Here is a 22,199-nt window from a genome sequence, read left to right as displayed (position 1 = left end):
TGCCGCATTTCTTTCGCATCTGGAGAGTGAGGGACGAGAGATCCTGGTAAATCGTCACCCTGGAGTTACCGTGTTGAATATCCTGTAAGGTTCTCGCCCTCGCCAACACCCTAGCCTTGTCCTTATAGTAGTGAAATCCTGCAAGAACTGAGCGTGGGCCTCTACCCCCCCCCCCGCCAGCCCGATGGACCCCGTCGAGCAGGAGAGTCTGCCCAGAGTCCGACCCCAGGGCAATTCTGATGATGTCTTGGATTTTGCTTTCAAGTCCAACCGGGGTCTCTCACTCCGTCTCCTCAAGGCCAAAAATTCTCAAGTTGTTCCTCCTCTCCCAGTTCTCCATGTCGTCGACCTTGAGCCGGAGGTCCTCCTCGTGGTGTTGCAGTTCCTGGAATCTAGTTTCCATTTGCGCCTCGAGGATGTCCGTCGATACCAGGTTGCACTCGACCCCTTCTACCCGATCCTCCAGCGTTGAAACCTTGGCCGTGAGGTCTGCCAATTTGGCCTCAATGTCTGTCCTCATACCCCTAATCTCCTCTAGGATCGTTTGGATGTTGCTCTGTATGGCATTCATGTCTGGGGGTTGCGAGGCTGCAGGGCCGGACTCCATTTCGTGGGACCCAGGCGTGTATTGGTATTGCGCAAGGGTCTCCCTCCAGTTCATGGGGTATCGATCGCACCAAGCTATAGGGTTCTCCTGAGGTGTCTTCCGGGTGGCGGAGTGGCCCAGGCGCGCTCCCGCGACGGCCTGAGCCTTCTCCGGTGGTCGGGTGGGGGCCTCTGTCACTAATCCGGAGCCCCGAGGGGGCTGTGGGGAGGTAGGCCGTTGGGGCGGTGGTCAGGCGTGGAAACGTGGGCCGTTGAGATGGTTCCGAGGCGTGCTACCGTGTCGGCCTAGGGACAGATGAATCACTGGTGGTGAAAGTGGTGGGGGGAGCACAGGCCCCCCAGGCGCACCGGACTGCGGTAGGTATAGCAGTGGTTCCCCCGTATCCCCCATGATGGGGGCAGGTCACTGTTGGCCTCCAGTAATGGATGAGCCGGTCGCCAGCAGCCGTTGGAGCTTCTCAGAAGGCCCGCCCGGCGTTGGGCCCTGTGTGCTGATCGCGCGGGCCGTTCCTCCTCTCTGACGCGGTCGGATGAACCGCCGCATCCGGTGTGGGGGCTCCTCCGAGATGTCCGGAGGGGCGGGGGCCGTCAGCCGTGTGGCCTAAGCCACTGATGGATCTCCGCAGGGACCGCCCGAGCCGTCGACAGCACCTCAGGCCTCGGTGCACGAGTCAGAGCGGGTGGGGAATTTGACTCCTCCCACCGCTACGCGGCCAGGCGATGTGCGGCTCCCACCTGGGGCCTTCCCTCAGGGGGGGTCGCCATACACAGGTCGCTATCTGGCGGAACGGGGGCATCTCCAAAGTCGGGACAAGCTTCTGGGTAGTCCACAGTGGTTTCCCTCCTCAACGATTGCTGGTAGATGGGGTTAAAATGCACTTAAGGCATGTTTATCCGTGGGTTTCCCAGGGCCACACAGGGAGCTTAAGATTCAGGCGGCCATCTTGCCCGCGCCCCCTGGTGGTCTCCCCGTAAAGGCATTTTAGAAAGTATCCGCAAACCTTTATACAAACACAGAATGCTATCAGGTCTCATAGGGATTTTAAATGGGTGATTGATAATAAAAGGCCCCCATTTAGCCTTCTCTCTCTGGCACACATTACAAAGGGGCAAATGAACAACCCCCTCCCCGGGGAATGCCAAATCGCTCCCTATGCAGGAGAAAAAATAACTGCACGGTTATGCTGTTAATGTTAAAGGATATTTGTACCGCACACTATCACCACCGGAGGGGTACCCTGGCGGATCTGAACAGGAAAGGGGCTGGGGGTTGAGTTAGTGGGAATGAGCGGGATAAGTGTAAGAGAGCAGTGATTTGCTGTTGGCAACTTCAGTTCAGTTAAGACCGTTCGCCGAGCTTGGGGTGCTTTCCGGTCGGTAGCCGTTGTGTGCTGTTGTGCAAAGCTATGTGTGGTTTATTTTGTTGTTGCAGTGTAGTGAAGTTTGTGTGGTTTGTTGTGCTTTAGGGTTGTGTTTGGTTAGAGTTTGAGATGTGTCTGCATAAAACACATATCCCCATCAGCTGCACATAACAAATCCTCCGTTCCCCCTCCTCTAGCGGGGAGGATAACTATTCGCTGTACTGTTCACTGGTACAGTTGGAGTCCCATTGGGAAGGGAGGAACGGGCTGTGCGCAGCCAACTCCATAAAACACATCTCCCCCCAGAAAATCGGCCATCTGCATGAGAAAATCCCCGAAAGAACTGAATGTGCCCGTACTTTAAGTAAATCTCGCCCCTGAAGCCCATTACAAACCCCCAAAATACACTGAAACACCCCCTCCCCAATATTGCCTCACCCGATGCCCATTACAAACCCCAAAATACACAGAACTACACCCTCCCCAATATTGCCTCATCCCTGTGATGCACATTACATATCCCCAAAATACACTGAAATAACGAGAGAAAAAAAACAAAACAACTGAATCCGCCTGTACTTTGACTGAATCTCACCCCTAATGTACATTGCAAACTCACTTCCCAATATTGCCGCTCTGCATTAAATCAACAATCAATATGAGATAACTAAGACTTATCGTTAACCAAATAAAAGTCAACTATACAAAACGTGCTTTGCAACGGAGAAACCTCTCCCGCTCTTGGAAAAAGCCTTGTCTTCCCGCGCGCAACACCCTGAGCTGCCTTTGCAGGTCGTGCAAAAAAATGCCTGTGCTGTGTGAACGTTGAAACCCACGTGATGCAGAGCGCCCACGTGACGCAGAGCAGCCCACGTGATGCAGCGGACGCAGAGCGTTGCTAGGGCCCGTTTCTCGGATGGGAGCCGAGCGCAACACTTTACGAAACGCGCATGTCCAGTTTCCAGGCAGCATCAGGTGAGTGCATGCGATCAAGCTAGGGTGACCAGATTTCAAAAGCGAAAAACCGGGACAGGGCGACTGACATAAAAGTAGGACTACCTGTTGAAAGTGGCTGTCGAGGCGCTACACTTCAGTAGCGTTTGGAGGAGAAGGGGGTTAAGTGTTGCTGTTCAAAGAAACATATTATAACTAATTTATCACAAACGGACACTATCCTAAGTTGTAAAAGGAAGCATTTCTTCTGTGTGTGATTGTGCATTCCTGCCTGCCAGCAGTAAAGACCGACTGCAAAAAGCCAGGACCACTGCAGTTTCCCATGGGAGCATAATCCTGAGAAAGGGGGACAGAGTACATAATACTGGGACATTCCCGGCAAAACAGGACATCTGGTCACCCTAGATCCAGCTCTTGTACGGAATTTTATATGCATTTCTTCTAGCGTCCATTAACTTAGACCTTCTCACCCATTTGTTGTTATATTGTTAAGAGTCCTTTTGCAACCTCTGGAAATGCACATTGAAGCTGTAATTATGTAGTTACTACATGTTGAAAATAAACATTGTCATAGCTCTCAACTCACCCGCTTTTGGCAGGTGTCACCCACCTTGAAAGCAGACGAATCACCCGCCAAGTCCCTCATACGCCCATTCACTTCTATGGGCCTCTCACCCACCAAAAAGAAAATCGGGTGTTTTCACCCGCCTTGGTGACAAAAAAGGTTGGGAACTATGCATTGTAACGAGGAGACGTTCTAAACATCTGGTTTTGAAATTGCACAGGGCAGCCTGTTGTTGGTATTATAGACACAGTAGCTGCTCTGAAGCTCATTTATTTATTTATTACATTTATATAGCGCGCAGGCAGCCCAGGGGCATTGTGGCGCTGTTACTTGTAGAGGAACTTAGTTACAACGGGTACAGGTTGTGCCTTGGGTTACAGTGAGGCAGGATTCTGTGTTCAGCGATCAAAGGTATCATACAGCATAATACATCATACATATTAGTGATGAGAGCTTGAACATATGGTGTTGGTTAGATGAACAAGGAAGTTTTCATGGCTTTGCGGGAAGCAGTCAGTGAAGGTTCAGCTCACAGAGAGGTGGGAAGGGTGTTCCAGTTTAAGGCAGCAAGGTAAGGGAAGCTGGCGCCCCCTGCTCTAGCTCTTTTTACCCTAGGTACAGAAAGCATATTGGCATATGGTGTCCTAGAGGGTCTCATGGAGGAGACCGGGTGGACTCTCTGGGATAGGTACACTGGGGACGAGAGGTAGATGTATTTGTGGGTGATACTTAGCGCTTTGAATATGATCCTTTCCTTTATGGGGAGCCAATGGGATGCTTTTCTGGCAGCAGGGATGTGCTCTCTCTTGGCAATTCCTTGTGCAACACGCAGGGCGCTGTTCTGCATTACTTGCAACTTCTCAAGGTTTTTGTTGGAGGTCCCTAGTAAAAGAACATTGCAGTAGTCTAGCCGCGAGCCAGTTATGGCTCTGGCTATGTTGGTGCATGTGTCTTTTGACAGATAAGGTCTGATTGCGTTGAGAAGTTTAGCATGGTAAGCGGCAGAGGAGGCGATTGCGTTTACTTGCCTGGTCATGCATAAATTGGAGTCTAGATAGACGCCTAATGTTTTTACCGTGTCTAGTACTGGAATTCTGATTGAGCCAATAGTAAAGTGGCTAAACTGGACATCAAGTTTCTTGAGGGTGTCAGGAGATCCTACGAGTAGGAGCTCAGTTTTTATCAGAGTTAAGACAGAGGCCGTTGATAGCCATCCACATTTGGATTGTGTTATATATGTTATTGAGAGTCGCACAGTCAGGGTCATAGTCGCCTGTTCATATGAGAAGGGGTATGGTACAGCCCCTGGAATGCTCGCAGAGGCAGTGACTGCTGTGCAGCTACTACACAGACCCTGTTCTGGTGTAGGTGACTACATATAGAATAATCGGGCCCGTTTCTAGACCCGGGCGAAGCTGACGGCTACCCGGGGCTACCCTGGTCCCTGGAGGACAACATTTCCCTGGGTGTGGGGCACAGTGGCGTCGATAGGGGGGGGGGGCAGTGCGCCCACCCTCTGAAGTCCCCTGCCCCCACGCGAGACCCCCCTACCTAATGCGAGCAGTGACCATGTTCTCTGTTCGTGCTATTATTTGTGACAGTCACTAAGGCAAATGTCTGCATAGCACACAGCAATACTCCTTTTGTCTCAAAGCAAGTAGTGATCGAGCAGCTTGCAACCCCTCCCATCAGAATGTAGCCACAAAACTGCTAATGATGGGCCATATTAGTCACTGATAGTTTTGTGCCTGCATTCTGATGGGTCGGGAAGTGTAGTGAGGTGTGGGTAGTTGGTGTGCACAAAAGCCTCTCTGCAGGAGTGCTTGTGACATCACACATTACCTTTCATAGGCGGCCCCCTTACTTTTGTCTGTGGCCCTCATAATTTTGTCTTTGGCCCCCTCTGTGCCCCTCCTAAATGTGATTCCTGGCGACGCCACTGGTGGGGCGTGATTGCTGTCGGGAGAGTAGCTGCAGCACAATAGCGGCAGCTGCTGACTGGCAGACACATAGTACTTGCATAACGTTACGGAAGTCAGAAGCTCTCTGAACTTTCGCGCAACTTGGGGTGGGGGCATAAAAGGCTGCTTTTCCTGGTGGCCGCCCGCCTTTGTAATCAAGCAGGAACAACACACCACAGAGGAAAAAAGACGGCTGCCTTTGAGTGATCTCGGCTTCCCGCCCCAACACTCCAATTGCTTTCTACCCAGACCCGTGCACAAAGAAAGAAGACTGCATTGCCTCCCTGACTCACTTGTGTGCAGCACTACTCAGAAAGACAGTACATGCAGCCGATGCTTCTGTTGACATTTTAGAAAATGTTCCTTTAAACTGTGTACATAGCGTTAGGCTGGTGCTCAAACAGTAGTTTGCATAGTTCAGAGTGCGTTCTGGACAAGAATGGGTAAATGGGAATATTTTGTTTTACACTTTCCTAGCCCAGATTTTTTTCCAACGTGTAGACGCCTGCCTCAGTTGATTCGGGTGCGTGTATTTAAATCGCTTTGCTGTGTTCCTGCTTCCTCTTTAGAATGTGTCCCGCGCCTGAAAGGGTAAATGGCAGAACGTAGCTTTACTCTGTTCTGTCCCAAAAAAAGTCTAAACGTCAGAAACATTTCTCAGTTAGAGTGGAAAGCGTATATTGGAAGTTGCTGTTGTTCTGGGCACTTTCTGTCGCAACCTTTCTTCTTTGTTGGTTTTAATTGGACAGGTTTGAAACTTGGTACTGTTTTCTGCAGTTCAGAGAACTTCATTTGTTTAGAGTTAGGATTTGGGGCGGGAACATATGGAACTAATTACACTTCTTTTCATGGTTCCATTGAAGTGTTTTCTCCCCATGCATGTTGTTCTTTGTCCTGGCGGTAGTCCTTTCTCATACTGCGTTTGCTGTAGTGGTGCAGCTAGGATTTCTCGACAGGGTGACCCTGGGCTGTGTACACATGGGCCTATGGTAAAGTTCCCCATAAACCAAAGGGGAATATATTTGATGAGACCGTTTGTTTGCTTTTGCTTGCTCCCGCGGACAAGATCTTAGTTTGAGCTTTGATGGTATATCTTTATTTCAATGTTTAGAACAGCAAAATGGTACTATTTTCATCGACAGGACAGGGATGACGGGCAGAAAGGATCTGGCCAGAAGTTGAAAACACAGGCAGTGCAAAGCTCTCTGGAGGTTCACATGCATCTGTAACTGGCCCTATGGGGTGAGCCCCTCGCATGGACAGAGTAAATGTTTTCTGCTGCACAAAAAATAACTCTGACGTGTGAATATTTGACCACTAGTAATGCAGTGAGACCAATGCCCACTTTTTGTCACATGCTTTTTTTTCACACTCTTGTTTCTTTAAAATAGGCAGAAGAAGCACTCTCTAATCCACTTTTACAGGGTGCTGCCATTCATTTTGCATTCCTGTAAAGGTTATATAAAACAGGCCTACAAGAACCAGAATGCAATCTGATATGAGGTTTATTATTTCAGTCCAGATGTTGGACTACTTGAGATCCTGTCCTGTGGGTTGAATTACTTATAAAAGTTCTACACAGGCCCCCTGAAGACCATGTGCGATGGACGGATGGTATAGTGAGTGGGTTCCACTCCTTTTTAAAAGGGTTTCTGCCATTTAATAAGTGACCAAATGTATGGTGTCTTTCACTGTAAGAGATTATGCCCAGCGGGTGTAAGGCTCAAATAAGGACGGCCGTGCAGACAGAGTGAAAGAGATTAAAGTTTGACAGAAACCGAGATAGTCAAGAAAAGCAAGATTAAGAAAGGGGGAACGAAAGAGAGGAACATATAAGCCCTATAGGGGAAGCAAAATGGGGCAGAGATTGCATGTGAGAAGGGGAGGCAATGGGTGGTTAAAAAGCAAGAGTAAGATGTAAGAGAGCTGAGGGTAGGGGTAGATGTGACTCGCAGGAGGAGGATGAGTTGAAATGTGACTGGGAGAGAGCACTGTGACCAGGACTGGATAGTATCACACTTGCTGTGAAATGCAAACCGGAATGTACAAATTGGCTAAGCTCCAGGGCTGCAGAAGGACTCTATGAAGTTGAGTCCAGCCCTCTGTGCTCACATCAGCTGAATGCCATCTTTTGATGTTTCGTCAGAGTTGTTTGCTGACTAGTACTTTCCTTTGGCACAGGGCACCCTCTAGGTACTGAAAAGTGAACGCTCATAGATGTGGCAGTAGTCGGCTGCAGGTCTATAGCCTATGTGGAAAGTTGGTCCTAAGTGAAGTGAGGGATGCTCTCACCCTCAGGCCACACCCAGCTTTTTTATTTATCTTAGTGCCCCTTGCTTCCCTCTGACCTCGTACCGAAGCTCGCCAGCGCACCTGTGGTGTTCTGGTTCCTCACCTCTATATTGTTCCATTTCAGTTTTTTCTTTCTTAAGGCTTAAAACAAAGACCATTCAGTTGAGGAATATTGTATTAGATCAATTTAGTTTCTGGTCAGATGCTGCCTGCCTATCTGATCTGGAGGCTGGCATCTGTACTGTAGATAAGTAGGATGTTTCCACTGTTTGGCTATGTCAAATGAGTCATAGGCTGTGATTGAGACCTACTGCCCTTTCCTTCCGCACTAATAGAACTATCTGAAAGCACCCTCACTTTAAAAGTGACTTTCAAATAACAAACAGCACTCCAAAAACTGCTCAACCATCTGACCCGATTTGAGCTGTTTGAAGTCATTGCTGAGATGTAAGGAAAGGAAACCCTGTAAACAATGTGCCATATGGTCCTAATTCAAGCAGCCCTTTCTCTGAATCAAAAGTTATTGCCTCCCACAAACCTTAAAGTGCAGTTCATGGTAATGAGTGGAGCTTCTAGACTACCCTTTTACCCCATCTGCCAATTCAGAGCCTGGTTTTGTTGTAGTTGGGTTACAGCATATTTGGTTGAGAGAGGGATTGACACTTGCAATGTGAGATGGTGAACTGGAACCTGTCAGCCAGCGGTAGATATGGGCATACATCGTATTTGTCCAAATGCAAGAAAAGTATTGTTCAAATAGGTATGGCCATGATGTAGCCTCTCCAAATTTGGCCTACTTTCAACTCAGCACCTTTTAGAATTGAGCCTTCTTACTGCTACTTTGCTTGGCAATCAATGCATCATTTAAACTGAAAATACTTTTTAAAGTCCCCCAAGCACCCTGTGAGTGTCGGTGTGCCCCCAAGCACCCAGTGAGTGTTTGTGCGCCCCCAATCCACCCCGTGTTCCCTTTGTGTGTCCCTTCTGGCCCCTGTGTGTGCCCCCTCTGGTCCCCAGGTCCATCTTTGTGCCCACCCCGGCCCCCATGTCCGTTTTGTGTGCCCCAACTCTCCCCAGGGTCCCCGTGTGTGCCCCTTCTGGGCCCTGTGTCCATCTGTGTGCCCACTCTGGCCCATGTGTCCCTCTCTTCTGTTATCCATCGTGTTCTCCCCTTCGCCTCCAATTATCTTCGCACTTACTCTTATCATTGGCCCTTGTCCTTTGATAAGAGCTTATCTGTGTCCCCTCCTTTTTCCTCCTTGTCCTCTCCTCCCCCTCCCTCCCAGCACTACCATGATCAGGCATGGTCCCTTAAGATAATCACTTGTTTTGTTCCACTCCTCTCCCCCCCCCCCCCCTCCTCACCTCCCCATCTCCTCTAATTGGTCTGAAGCCAACTTGTGATTGGTCGAGTATTCTGTTTGTTTTGATGTGTTTAAGATGGATTTTGTAGATGTGTTCTCCAGGATCTTCGCTGGGTATGGCAGGTTGGCTATCGGTCTGTAGTTGCTTGGATCTTCTGCACTTTCTGACCTTTTTTTATCAGTGGTTTGATGTATGCTGATTTGAAGGAGGACGGTACTATTCCTCTTTTGAGTGATACATTCATTAGGTCCCGGTAGCATGTCACTGGAGTTCCTTGGTTGAGAATTCCATTGAAGACGTCCAGGGGGGTGGGGGGGCAAGGGCCCCTTGGAGAGCCTGCAAGGTTGGTATCCTTGATTGGTAGGGCAAAAGTTTCCCCTGTGATTGGTTCTTGGCAGATGAGTTTTGCTTCAATCTGTGTTTTGTCTGGTGTCTGTGTTCCAGTGGTTGTATTTGCCCCAGCTAGGTTGATGGTCTCCTGTATTGTGTCTAGTTTTGCTCTCAGGTGGTTGGTGATTTTGTCATAAAGTGTTTGTGTAGGGGTGATTGAATTTTTGCAGGAAGATTTTTTTTTATCTCTGATGATTTTGAAGATTTCTTTGTTTGCCGATTCTATTCTTGTGGCATAGTGGAGTATTTTTTTGCTTTGAGGACTGTTGCTTTGTACAGTTTGAGTTGTCTTTGGTATTTGATTTTGTCTTGTCTGGTATATTGTTCTCTCCGTTTTGTTTCGATTTTGCAGTTGTTTTTTGGAGTATTTTCAATTCTTCTGTGAACCATTTTTCTGCCAGTTTTTTTGGTGTTGCTTAGAAGGTTTTAGCTGGTGCTAATGGATCAAGGACCTTGAAGATCCAATTGTTGAGTCTGTCTCTGTTGTATCTATGTTTGTATCCATGAGATCTTTTTTGCCTATGTTGTCGTGGTGGGTTGATAGCATGGTTGCCTCGTCCGCTTGATCAGGAGGAATACTATGTTGGATTGGTCGTTGAGTTCTATCTTGATTAGGAGGAATTCATAGTCTTCCGCGTTGGTTGTGATGATTCGAGATGCTCAGGCGTGTTTTTTGTGTATAATTATAATTCCACCTCCTCTTCGGTTTTCTCTGTTGGCGTGTATTAATTCATAATTGTTGGGTATTGCTTCGTTCGCGATGGCTTTATAGTTGTCTGCGGGGGGTGGGGGTGGGGTTACTCAGTAGCCCCTTATCCTACATTCTCATGTAACAGTTTTATGTTACCTTTCCTACTTTAAATGGCTGGTGGCAGTGGATACATTTTTCCTACCATTGTGCTTTTCTACCCCAGGCTGAACCCTCCGCTGCAGTATAGCACCCATGGGTTACCATTTTATCAAAATGGGCGTCTTCTTTTTTGCCATTTTCTGTTTGTGAGGTCTTACTTGGGTTTTACTCTGTGTGTCGAAACAGATTGGAGCCCTTTGTTTGTCTTGCCTTTGGCGGCCTTCAGCCCTGAAGCCCGCCTCTGGCTCGAGTGTGTCTGGAAGGATAGGATGTGAGGGAGGGTCCCGAAACTCCCCTGTCCTTTGTCTCTAGGAATGCCTGAATGCAACCAGTCCTGATTGGCTTTGTGATTGACAGCCTAGGCTGTGCATGAATGGAGAAACCTGCTTAAAAGTTGAGGATTTTGGGACTAGAGGCAGAGTCGACCACTGGGAGAAACACCTGACGAAGAAACTATGAACGAAGCTTGCAGCATCCTCCTGGAATTTTGAATTGCCTGATGAAGCCATGCTGCTGTTGCTGAAACTCCTTTTTCAATTCGACAAAGAAGCTCCGGAATAGACGACTTCTCTACTTGCGTTAGTGGGACCAACTAACCTAGAGACGAACTATACTGGACCATCTTCACTGTCTGGCTGTACTTCTTCATTTCTGCAAGAACCGAGTGCCAGGGGTTGAGTAATCTGTAGTCGAGCGAAACATCTGAAATCTGGCTAGAAGCTCCAGGAGTCTCCTAAGGACCCTCCAGAAGCAGAATGACCAGAGCTTGAGTCCCCTCACCAGAGTGCAGGACCCAAGGAGTGAAGGAAGCCCAACAGGTAGGCGAGATCCGCAATGGTGCTGTTTACTAAGCGCTGAAACCGCGAAGTGCTGCTGAACCGAAAAGAGCCGGTAACTACCGACAACCTCCTAAGTACCACCGTAGGAGCCCTACAGATGTCCTCCCTCTTGCCCCCACGACTGAGGCTTAGGAACATGGGGTCTGTATCGCTGTTGCGTCTTTATATTCTGGTAGAATAAGGCATACGACATCAAAACAGCTGTGATGTCTTTAATATGGCCCAATATTTCTTTCCAAAAGACATTTGCTTTGGGGAACGTCCACCACATGTGGTACAGGTCGCCTTTCACACCGCATTTCCTCCAACAGTTGGGTGAATAGGACCTGTTAATTTTGTGGATGCGGTGGGGGGTCAGGTACCATGTAAGGCATAATTTATATGCCGATTCCTTGATTGTGGTGCATCTGGAGGTGCCATGTGCTCTTGCCCAGATTTGGCTCCATTCTTGCTCTGTTAAGGGTACCTCTAAGTCTTTGTCCCAACGCTCTTGGTACGGGAGCACCTCCTCAGCTTGGGCCTTAGAGAGTAGTCTGTAAAGTCCAGTCACTCCTTTCGTTGTCTGCCCTTCCCGTAAGGTCAGTTCCAGGCCTGTTGGTGTCCTTGTGCCCGCCTGTTTCACTGTTGGGTGAGTTATCCAATGCCTGACCTGTGTGTATCTGAATCGCTCATTTTCATCTAGGCCAAATTTCTGCTGGCATTCCATGAAGCACACTGGGGTGCCGTTAATTTATAAATCGTGTATGGTCAATTCTTCTGCTCCTGTCCACCCGTCCCAGAACCTCTTCTGGAGGCCCGGAGAGAAATCCGGGTTGTGCATTAATGGAGAGTTAGGACCTAGCCCTTGTGGGATTCCCTTCCTTTTCCGGGCAGTGTCGCAATTAAGCAGGGACCACCTCGTCGCTTCGAGGAGTAGGCCCCCTTTCTCTCTGTCCCTTATTTTCAGGAATATTAGGGCTTTTAAGGTGTTGCTGTGGCCGCTTGCTCCATTTGACACCAGCCTTTACGATTTTCGGGGTTAGGTCACCGTAACATTGGGGCTAGCTGAGCTGCCAATATGTAGCCTTTCACGTCCGGCACTCCTAGGCCTCCGAGCAGCGGTGGGCGCGACATGATTTGTTTTTAGACACTAGGTTTCTTCCCCTGCCATATGAATTTGGCTATCACGTTTTGCAGTTCTTTGATTTTGGCCTGAGGGATGGTCATTGGGATGGCTCCCACCACGTAAAGAAGGCGGGGGAGGATAGTCATTTTTACTGCCGTGATTCGGGCGAACCACCACAGTTCCTGGTTTTCCCACCTTAGCATATTGTGTGCAATTGTTTCCATAGGGGGGGTATGTTCGTTTTGTATAGTTTATGCGGGTCGCTCGTTAGGCGAATCCCCAGATACTCCAGTGAGTCTTTCACCCACAGTACCGGGAAGGCCTTCTCTAGGTGCTCAATCACCTCTCTCGTTTCCGTAATGTTCATTGCTTTGGATTTCGAGAGATTGATGGCGAATCCAGAAACCTCCCGAAATACCTGTAGTTGTGACATTGCTCGGGGCATCGTTACTTCTGGGTCTTTCATAAAAAGCATAATGTCATCGGCGTATAGTGCAATTTTGTGAGCTGTTTGACCAAATTTCAGGCCCCTGATTTCGGCATCCTGCCTAACCCGCGTGGCAAATCCCTACAAGTGATTTTTTTAACAAACTCTCTAACTTTGACTTTCGCTGTCCTGGCTCCTTGCAGACTCTTCTAGCCCATTGACTTTGATATTGTTTGTCCCTCATAGGTGGTAACTTGTTTTAGACTGTTACTGCTGGGAAAGGCTCGTCTGGATTTAATTGCAAGATTTAGTTGTCCTCACATATACTGAGAACCTTTTTAACCTTTTTCCTTCCTTAAACATTTCCTTTCTGCAACCTTAGAATCTGCAAAGTATAACCAGTGTGATGCCATTACTGTACTTGTGATTGAAGTCACCCGAGGGTGTAGGAATTGTGTAAGAAGCATATCCAAAGATTATCCACTAACTTGCTCTGATTCTGAAAAGTAATTTTAAAGGATCATTACATTGTTAGATGAATTGCCTTTCTTAAGAACGCTTATTTAAAAATGTAATAACTATTTATAACTGAAACCTTGCGTGTAAGTGCTACTTCGCTACTTGTATTAACAGATTTAATTTGTACAGCTCTACAGCTCACATTTATCCCTCTTGAGATAGGCCTGGCTGCTCAGTCACACTACTAACCTGTGTAGTACAGACCTATACCAAAAGGTGGGTTACCTAATACCAAGCAGATACATGTTGTTTAGTCTCACACAGTGGGACTACACAAATTCTTACCTAACAAGTCAGCATGGAAATGTATTGATTGTGAGGTTGTTGGGTTCCTGCTTTTGACTGGGATGGCAAAGGATTTTCACCCAGTGGGTGCATGCTATGTTTAGGCCTCAATCTTCCACTTTGGCCCAACATAGTCTCAAGCTTTACCCGTGCCACATTGGGGATTGTGAGAGTTCTGGGTGCCTGCTTTTGACTGGGATGGCAAAGGATTCTCACCCAGGGGTGCATGCTATGTTTAGGCCTCTGGCTTCCACTTGGCCCAACATAGTTTCAAGCTTTACCCGTGCCACAGTGGGGGCTCATTCAGCATAAATGCAACTAAGCAAAAGCGGAATGACAATCTGTATTGGTCCGCATATCATCCTACAAACTCTGATGTTCTGAAGTAATCAGTAAGTCATCCGCAAATCATCAAGAACAAACATATTTCATGCCGATGCTCTTGTAGTAATCAGCAGGTCATCCCAGAATCATCCGCAAATCATCAGGGACACATGTGCAGTCTCTTGAAGTGATTAGAAAGTCATCCTAAAAGCATCAGGAACAAAGAGCTTTCTAAAATAGGAATGATGTTTGCATATTCATTAAGTCATCCCAAGCTCATCCCCAAATCATCACCCACCATTCTGAGATATTGCTGATGACTTTAACAGCATGATGACGTCTGATGATGTGGGAATGACTTCTAGTGTAGTTCGATGATAATCAGATGACCCCAGGATGGTCTCTGAAGACAACCTTTTAGACCAGGGCTCCCCACATATCTGACATACATCATGCCAACATTTGAAGCACCTTGTTAGAGACAGCGGGAGAAATTAATATTCCCATAGGAATGCATTGGGGTTAAAATTATTTTAAGTGGGCGAAAGGGAAAATATGCACTACAAAGTGAAAAAACAAAGACCTACAGGCAATCACAACTGCATTTACACCTTTGTTTTGCACTTCATAGTGCAAGTGACTAAAATTGCATGCAGGGGATCTGTTTGCATATAAGGGCAAACGTAACAGGTCCCCTCTGTAATTTACATTTTTAAGTAAAATAATCAACTGTATTTCTACATGTTTAATACATTTCGATTCAGTAAATTGCAAGAACAATCTAAATATAGCATAAAGATACATAACTTATATCGCTTATACAGATATAGAAGTATTCATCATGAGTTAATCATTACTAATATAAAAGAAAAGAAATCAGGATAATTAAGAAGTCATGTATCAGTATGTAAGTTGGACGAACAGGGGTGACAAACTGGACAGACACAATAGGATAGATGAAGGAGGGGTACACGATAGCAAGAAAGTCATAGTCATAGTAATATTGTTCAACATTGTTGAGGTAAGCAATAAAAGGATTCCAAATTTTATCAAACATGTGTAAGATATTAGAGGAAAAGGCCTGACATTTTTCAATATGGTGAATAGAGCATATGAAATTCCACCAAGCAGAAAACGACAGTTTGGAAGTGTCCTGCCAATTCAACGAAATAATGTGAAATGGAATACAAATAAATAGGTTAAATAAGCAATGTGAGTCTGTTATTTTAAGGTATGGGTTAAACATTGGTCCAATTATAATATTACAAAGTGATGCCAACTCTTTAAAATGAAAAATCATTTGCATGCATATCCATATCTTTGCCCAGAATGATTATACAAATTTGCAATTATAAATCAAATGAATGACATCTGCATTGGAGTTATGGCATAACCAGCAATTACTGGATGACTTAATATTGATTTTTGTAATTCTTGAATGAGTGAGAAATGCACAGTGTAAAATAAAGAAATATGTTTGGGTTAGATTGGCAGCTATAGATGTGGAATAGAACATTTTCCAAATTTCAGGCCAGAGATCTGGGGATGGTTGGAAATTCCATTCTATTTCCCATTGTCTAATAATATATGTGTTCACTAAGTTATTGCATTGGTTGTCATTAGGTAAGTGTACCACTTGGCCGCCTTGATGGAAGGCTTGCACATGAAGTGGATTAAAAGTGGTGAGGGTGGTTTTTGAGTTAGTAAAGGTAAGAATTTTATTAGAGAATTGATGAGGGATCTATGAAATCTACAATCAGATTCTGGAATATTGTATTGGTGAGAACGTTGTGAAAAGGGTATTTCAGTAAAGTTAAGGAATACATGTTTAACAAGCTTGATGCCTGCAGTATACCCTCTATTAAAATGATTAAGGTTAGATTTGATTGGTGTGTATTTGTTAAACTAAAATAAAATATCTTGAATATCTACCAAGGAGAAGGCATTGGCTTGAAGTTTATTCCATGTGGATTTAAGAAAATGTAAAGATGGGTAAGAAGTAATATTAGGCCAGGATGAGGTACATAGAAAGTGAGAGAGAGATAGAGGAGCGATAATATTAGCCTCCACTTTGATCCAAGTGGGGGCATCATGAAGATGATGTTCATAGTGTAGGAATTAACTCAATTGTTTTAATAATTGCTCCTTCCTGTGAGGCTAAGAACCTTGGTGTCATCTTCGACTCCACCCTCTCCTTCTCTCCTCAGATCTCTGATGTCTCTAAGAAGTCAAACTATCAGCTGCACCCCTTCAGAGGTATTATTCCTTTTCTCACTTTCCCCCAGAATATCCCCCAGAATATCACTTTCTCCAGAGCTGTGGTCCTCTCTAGGCTGGACTACTGCAACAGCCTCTTTCTAAATCTTCCTGCTTCTACTCTTCGAACATTACAGCTTATCCAGAACAGGAGTGCAAGACTTGTCGTTGGCAAAGATATTGGTTGGACAGCCAGGGAGCGAGGTTAGACCCCTGGGGAACACCACAAGTGGAGAGAGAGAGATAGAAGAGAAGAAAGACCCCAGTTGGGCCTGAGAGGGTCGGCCCGTGAGAAAGGAGGTCAACCAGGCCAGGACCTGATCAGTGATACCCAGGTTGTCACGGCAGCGTTTGAGCAGAATGGCATGGTTGACCGTGTCAAAAGCAGAGGATAGATTGAGAAGAATGAGGACAGAAGGGCTCAGAAGGTGTTTGTCAAAGTGCCTAATTTGCAGAGGGCATTAAAATCCTTTATTCACTGCTTAAACAAAGCAATCTCACTGTGACTTAACCTCAGAAAGTGGAGTCCTTAAAAGTGATCTAGTTCACCCTATTAAATAACTGCCTTACAGTGGGGTAGATTTCTGATTTTAGGTAGAAAACGGGGTCTCCTTGTGCTTCTCCACTAGTGGCCCCCATGACGGCCACTTAAATTGCGTTATTTTTGCAGTGACCAAACCTCAACTTCCAGATCACTTAATTTGACAGGCAGAAATATAGTCTCCAGTGCAACACACTCGCCGGGAGGAGCAGATGTTTAAAAACCTGCCGCGTGTCACAAGTGCATCTGCAGTGCACAGTCTGCAATCTTGGCTGTGTGTGCTGTTGGAGCAGAACTCTGCAATCACCTACCGTTCCGATGTGGTTTAGCGGATCTGCATGTAACACACTCGCCTGTAGGAGCGGGTGTTTAAAAACCGGCTGCTGCACGTCTCAAGGGTATTTGAAGTGCACAGTCTGCAGAGCTGCATCTTGGGTGAGCTGCAGGTCATCGCTCCTATATTGCTTTGGAATCCCCTTAAAGGCAGTGACTTTTGCTCATAACTTACCCTGTTGTGGCCTGATACCACTGCCCATACTTTTTTGCTTTAACCTGAGCATGGAAGAGATGTTCCAGAACAGATTTGCGAACAGATTTGAGATCCTGAATACAAGCTCGTGCAGCCAGGTTGTCAATGGGAAGCATAGGGAGCGTAGGATCCAGGGGCAAAGACCGAGGATAGTAGCCATACAAAGCGAAGAAAGGAGAAACACCAAAAGCCGAATGTCGCGAGTTGTTATAGGCGAATTCGGCGGGTGGCAACATCGCCAATCAAGATGACTGGAAATGAAGACAGAGACAACGCAGGTATTGTTCAATGGTTGCATTGACCCTCTCGGTTTGCCCATCCGTCTGCGGATGATAAGCAGAACTGAACCTGTCATCAACACCAAGAGACGATGTCAACGCCCTCCAGAAGCGGGATGTGAACTGAGGGCCGCGGTCTGAAACCATAATGGAAGGGAGCCCAAAGAATCGGAAAACATGCTTTAGAAACATGGAGGTCAATATAGGTGCAGAAGGCAGCCCGGAACACGGGATGAACAGTGCCATCTTAGTGAAATAATCAATGACAACCCAAATAGTATCAAAGCCATCCACAGAGGGCAGATCGACTATAAAATCCATAGAGACCATATACCATGGTTTATGTGGTACCGGAAGAGGCTGCAACAAACCCACAGGTTTAGATCTAGACATTTTAGACTGGGAGCATACAGAACAGGAGGCCAAATAATCAATCACGTCGCTGGACATAGAAGGCCACCAAACCCAACGTCGCAAAGAGTCAAGGGTTTTTTGTTGTCCCGGGTGAGCTACCATCAGTGAATCATGAGACCAAGCAAGTGCGCGCAAACGCGCATCACCGTGAGATAGAAACAATCTGCCTTGGATGTAGGGCAAACCCTGCACTATATCGAGGTTGAGAGCCTCACAATCCCTTGCATGCAAGGAAACCCAATCAGATATCAGGGAGCGTAGTGGAGGCTGTGGGGTGCACCCACAGACCACTCTACAGGGTAGCAGGAGAGAGTGGTTGTTCGTTTTACCACCGGGATTGGAAGACAAACGTGACAAGGCGTCAGCACAAGTATTGAACCAGGCTGGCCGATAAGTAATGGTGAAATTAAATTGTGAAAAGAAGAGATGCCAGCGAGCCTGTCTAGCGGTAAGACATTTCATGGATTTGAACGCAAGGAGACTCCGATGATCTGAAAAGACTGTGACAGGATGTCGCGCACCCAGCAAATGATGTCTCCATTCAGGAAAGGAGTCCTTGATGGCCAACAACTCTCTTTCCGTGATGGGGTAGTTCTGTTCATACTGAGTGAACTTCTGTGAATGAAAAGCAACTGGATGGATCTCTCCGGAATCGGGACAACGCTGGGATAGTACTGCCCCTATGGCAGAGCCTGAGGCATCGGCCTCCACAGGGTATGGTAAGAGCGGATTAGGATGTTGCAGTACTGGAGCAGTCGAGAAGGCGGCTTTCAGAGCTTCAAAGGACTGTTGCGCCTCCCGACTCCATTGAAATGCCCGTTTAGAGCTGGTCAATGCTGTCAGAGGAGCTGAAATGGATGAAAACGAGTGACTGAAGCGTCTGTAAAAGTTTGAAAAACCCAAAAAGGATTGCAAAGCCTTGGTAGTAGTAGGCACAGGCCAGTCAAGAACAGCTCTAACTTTAGAACGGCTCATTCTAATTCCGTGATTAGTAAGGTCGTACCCCAAGAACTCCACTTCCGTAGAATTGAACACGCACTTTTCTGCTTTAACAAATAAATGATGGTCTCGTAGTCTCTGAAGCACGAAGCGAACATGGTCAATGTGTTCCTCCATGAAGAGGAGTATATCAAAATGTCGTCTAAGTAGACAATGACAAATTGATCCAGACAGTCATGAAAAATATCATTCATGAATGCCTGGAAGGTAGCAGGTGCATTACACAGCCCACAGGGCATCACCAGGTACTCAAACAGTCCATACCGGGTCTTAAAGGCTGTCTTCCACTCATCCCCCTCTCGTATTCGAACAAGATTATATGCACCCGAAGGTCCAGTTTAGTGAAAACTACCGAAGAACCAAGCTGATCTAAAAGAACAGATGTCAGCGGAAGAGGGTATTGATTCTTTACAGTTATAGCGTTCAAGGCCCTGTAATCAATGCAAGGGCGAAGATCGCCTTCTTTCTTAGGTACGAAAAAGAGGGGAGATGCCGCAGGAGATCTAGATGGTCTGATGAACCCAGCGGTCAAGGCCTTGTCGATGTATTCCTTAAGTACCTGGTCTTCGGGCAGAGTAAGCGAGTACACCCTTCCTGCTGGTATCTTAGCTCCTGGCACTAAATCGATAGGGCAGTCTTAGGGTCTATAAGGGGGCAGAACATTTGCACCCCTTTTGTCAAAGACATCCCGGAAGGCACTGTATTCTGAGGGAACATGGACTTCCTTGACAGTAGTAATGGCACCGATAAGTGCATTGGAGGCTGCCAATGCCTGACAAGAAGACACCGGACACACATTCTAGTCCTGAAAACATTTCTCATTACAGACCGGGGAAGGAAATTGGACAGTTTTTGCAGCCCAATCAATGGCCAGGTTGTGATAGCGTAACCATGGAACTCCAAGGATGACCCGAAACTGGGGTGCTTTGATCAAGTCGAAGGAGATTGTCTCCACATGTCCGTCTTCTGTTTGCATGAGGACGAGAGACGTGTTTTGGGTTACCAACCCAGAGTCCAGAGAAGTGCCATCCACAGCGTGGACTGCCTCTGGTTGGGTCTTATCTAATACAGGAACCTTGTTACTGATGGCGTAATCATAGTCCATATAATTCCCTGTTGCCCCAGAATCGATGATAGCTAGAGAAGAAAAAGAAGTGTCAGTAGTTGCAGTAAATAATACTGGCAAAGTGACAGGGGCGGAGGCTGTACCATGAGAGTCCAATGATAAGATTCCTGGCGTAGGGACTCTGTCTATCGCCGGGATTTGGCGTTTCCCGCCTTCTTGTTGGGTTTCTTTGTACAGTCTTTCAGCGGGTATTCGGCCGAGCCGCAGTACATGCATAGATTGTGAGATCGTCGATACTCACGTTGCGCAGGGGTTAGAGGGCCCCGCACCGCCCCCACTTGCATTGGCTCTGGAGCAGAAGAGTGCGTGGGAACAGGGGCAAAGGTGGGAGTTATGTTTGCTTGTGGCTTACGTTCCCCCTTCCTTTCGGACCTTCTGGCATCAATCTGCAAGACTAAATATAAAAGTTCCCCAAAAAGAGTAGGAACCACGGGGACAGTAGATAGGGTGTCTTTTAATTCCTCAGACAACCCTTTATAGAATACTGCCGATTTCTTCTCCTCAGGCCAATCTGTTTCAGCCGCCAATTGGTTGAAACAAGTGAGGTAGGTAAACAGAGAGGAAGTGCCCTGGCGTAGGTTCAAAAATTCCAGGTCTGTGGCCTGTGACTTGTAGCTGGTATCAAAGACCCTGTTCATGGCTGTGATAAGAGCATCAGAGTCGTATAGAACGTAACTGTTAGATTCAAGTAAAGGGTTAGCCCAAGCAGCTGCCGCCCCCCCCAGATGAGAAAGAATGAAAGCCGCTTTTGTCGTAGAATTGGGGAAAGTCTGAGAAGCTGGAAACCTCTGCAGGCTGTCAATCCTGAGATGCAGTGCATCATGCACTGCGTCATATCCGTAGGGAGTTCGGACACCAAGCGAACCAAAGCGTTCAGAGGGTCTGTCTCTTCCATGGCTTCTGATTTTGTTACTCACCGGCCGGCGAGTAGTCAGGGCAAGCGACCGGGAAGGTTGTACTGGATGTTGCTTGAAGAGCTTGAGATGGAGCCTCCACCTGAGCCTCCTCTCTGTTGAGGGAAATAAGCTATTTTTGATGATATGACTCTCTGCTGCGCTTAATCGCAGACAGAGAGACCGATCACCCAAAAGAGCGGGGAGAACACACCGCCACGGACCCAGCTGAAAAGAAAAAGACAAATGGTAAATACTTGGTGAGAGAAAAGAAAAGCCTCACAGAAGCAGGAATTACCTGGGTCACCCACTCCCCTTGTAATTGAAAAGAACAAGAATGGAATTTCCCCTGTAAGTATAGAAAAGATATTAGATTCTATTTTGATGGTTTCAGATAGGATATAATAAAGAAGAGTTAAGGAGGTCTTACCAGAACAGGAATTGAAATAACCTAATCAATCTAGGCTAGAAAACAACGGAGGTACAAAACAATAGACAGGAAGGTTAGTAGGGATGCTATACCCGGGCGGCACGAGGAGCGCACTAGATACAGGTTGGTGCACTTCTCAGCAAGGCGTCCCTGTGTGCACTTTCAGAAGTGAGTCTTAGTACAATCAGCAAAGCGTCCTTGCGTACACCTGAGGAAATAAATCCAAAACAACGGAATGGAGTCGGAATCCACAAAAGAACACTTGAATTGACGAAGGGTACAGTTCACACTATACCTAAGGTGAAGTATTGCAGGAGGCTACACAAAAGGTAGCCATGTTTCAGTAGCTCAAATGTTGCAAGTAGAAATTGTAACAGGAATAACTCACCCTCGATTTTGAGAGGTTGAAGCTGAAAACTTAGAGTCAGCTGGGAAGGTGAGGAAAACCAGGTGAAGGCGGTGGTTAGGTAATTCAGGACAGAAAGTTCTGTACGGGAAAAACAGCGAAAGGCAATCCAGTGGACAGGCAGCAAGGTCTGGTACACAGGCGAGCTAAAGACAGTACACAATTTTGAAGCAAGCAAAATGTAGGGCAGCAAAGGTCCGGTACACGGGTAGGCTGAAGAATTGAGAAATCTCAAGGCTGTCCGTAAATGGAAAACAAGAACTGGTACACAGGAAGGCAATGATTATGAAAGGCACAGAAGATGAAACTTCGGATGCCGGTTGCAACGTTAATTCGAAGCAGCGTCCTTCCTGCTGCAGTGCCTAATATTACCCAGGAGGCGGAGCGCCGTAAGCCCGTCAGAGCTCACGTTCCGAATAGTCGGAGCTACATGCAAAAGGTAGGTTTCCTGGGAGTTGTAGGCAAAGGCTGGGTTGTTGATACT

The 22,199-nt window shown here is 46.8% G+C and overlaps 1 protein-coding gene across 2 annotated transcripts in view; it reads left to right on the top strand.

The window, feature by feature from the left end:
- Nucleotides 1-2,843: 2,843 nt before the first annotated feature.
- MPV17 (mitochondrial inner membrane protein MPV17) overlaps nt 2,844-22,199 on the top strand; it is a 1,213,029-nt gene continuing 1,193,673 nt past the window's right edge. For both annotated transcript variants that reach the window (XM_069605498.1, XM_069605497.1), the window contains exon 1: nt 2,844-2,942. The gene's annotated coding sequence lies outside the window, so the exon portion shown is untranslated. The remainder of the gene's footprint in view (nt 2,943-22,199) is intronic.

The sequence above is a fragment of the Ambystoma mexicanum genome, chromosome 4p (genome assembly GCF_040938575.1).
Source record: "Ambystoma mexicanum isolate Mex_15411 chromosome 4p, UKY_AmexF1_1, whole genome shotgun sequence".
NCBI classification, from domain to species: Eukaryota; Metazoa; Chordata; class Amphibia; order Caudata; family Ambystomatidae; genus Ambystoma; species Ambystoma mexicanum.
The sequence above is the reverse complement of the archived record's forward strand: the minus strand, read 5'-3'. Positions and strand labels throughout refer to the sequence as shown.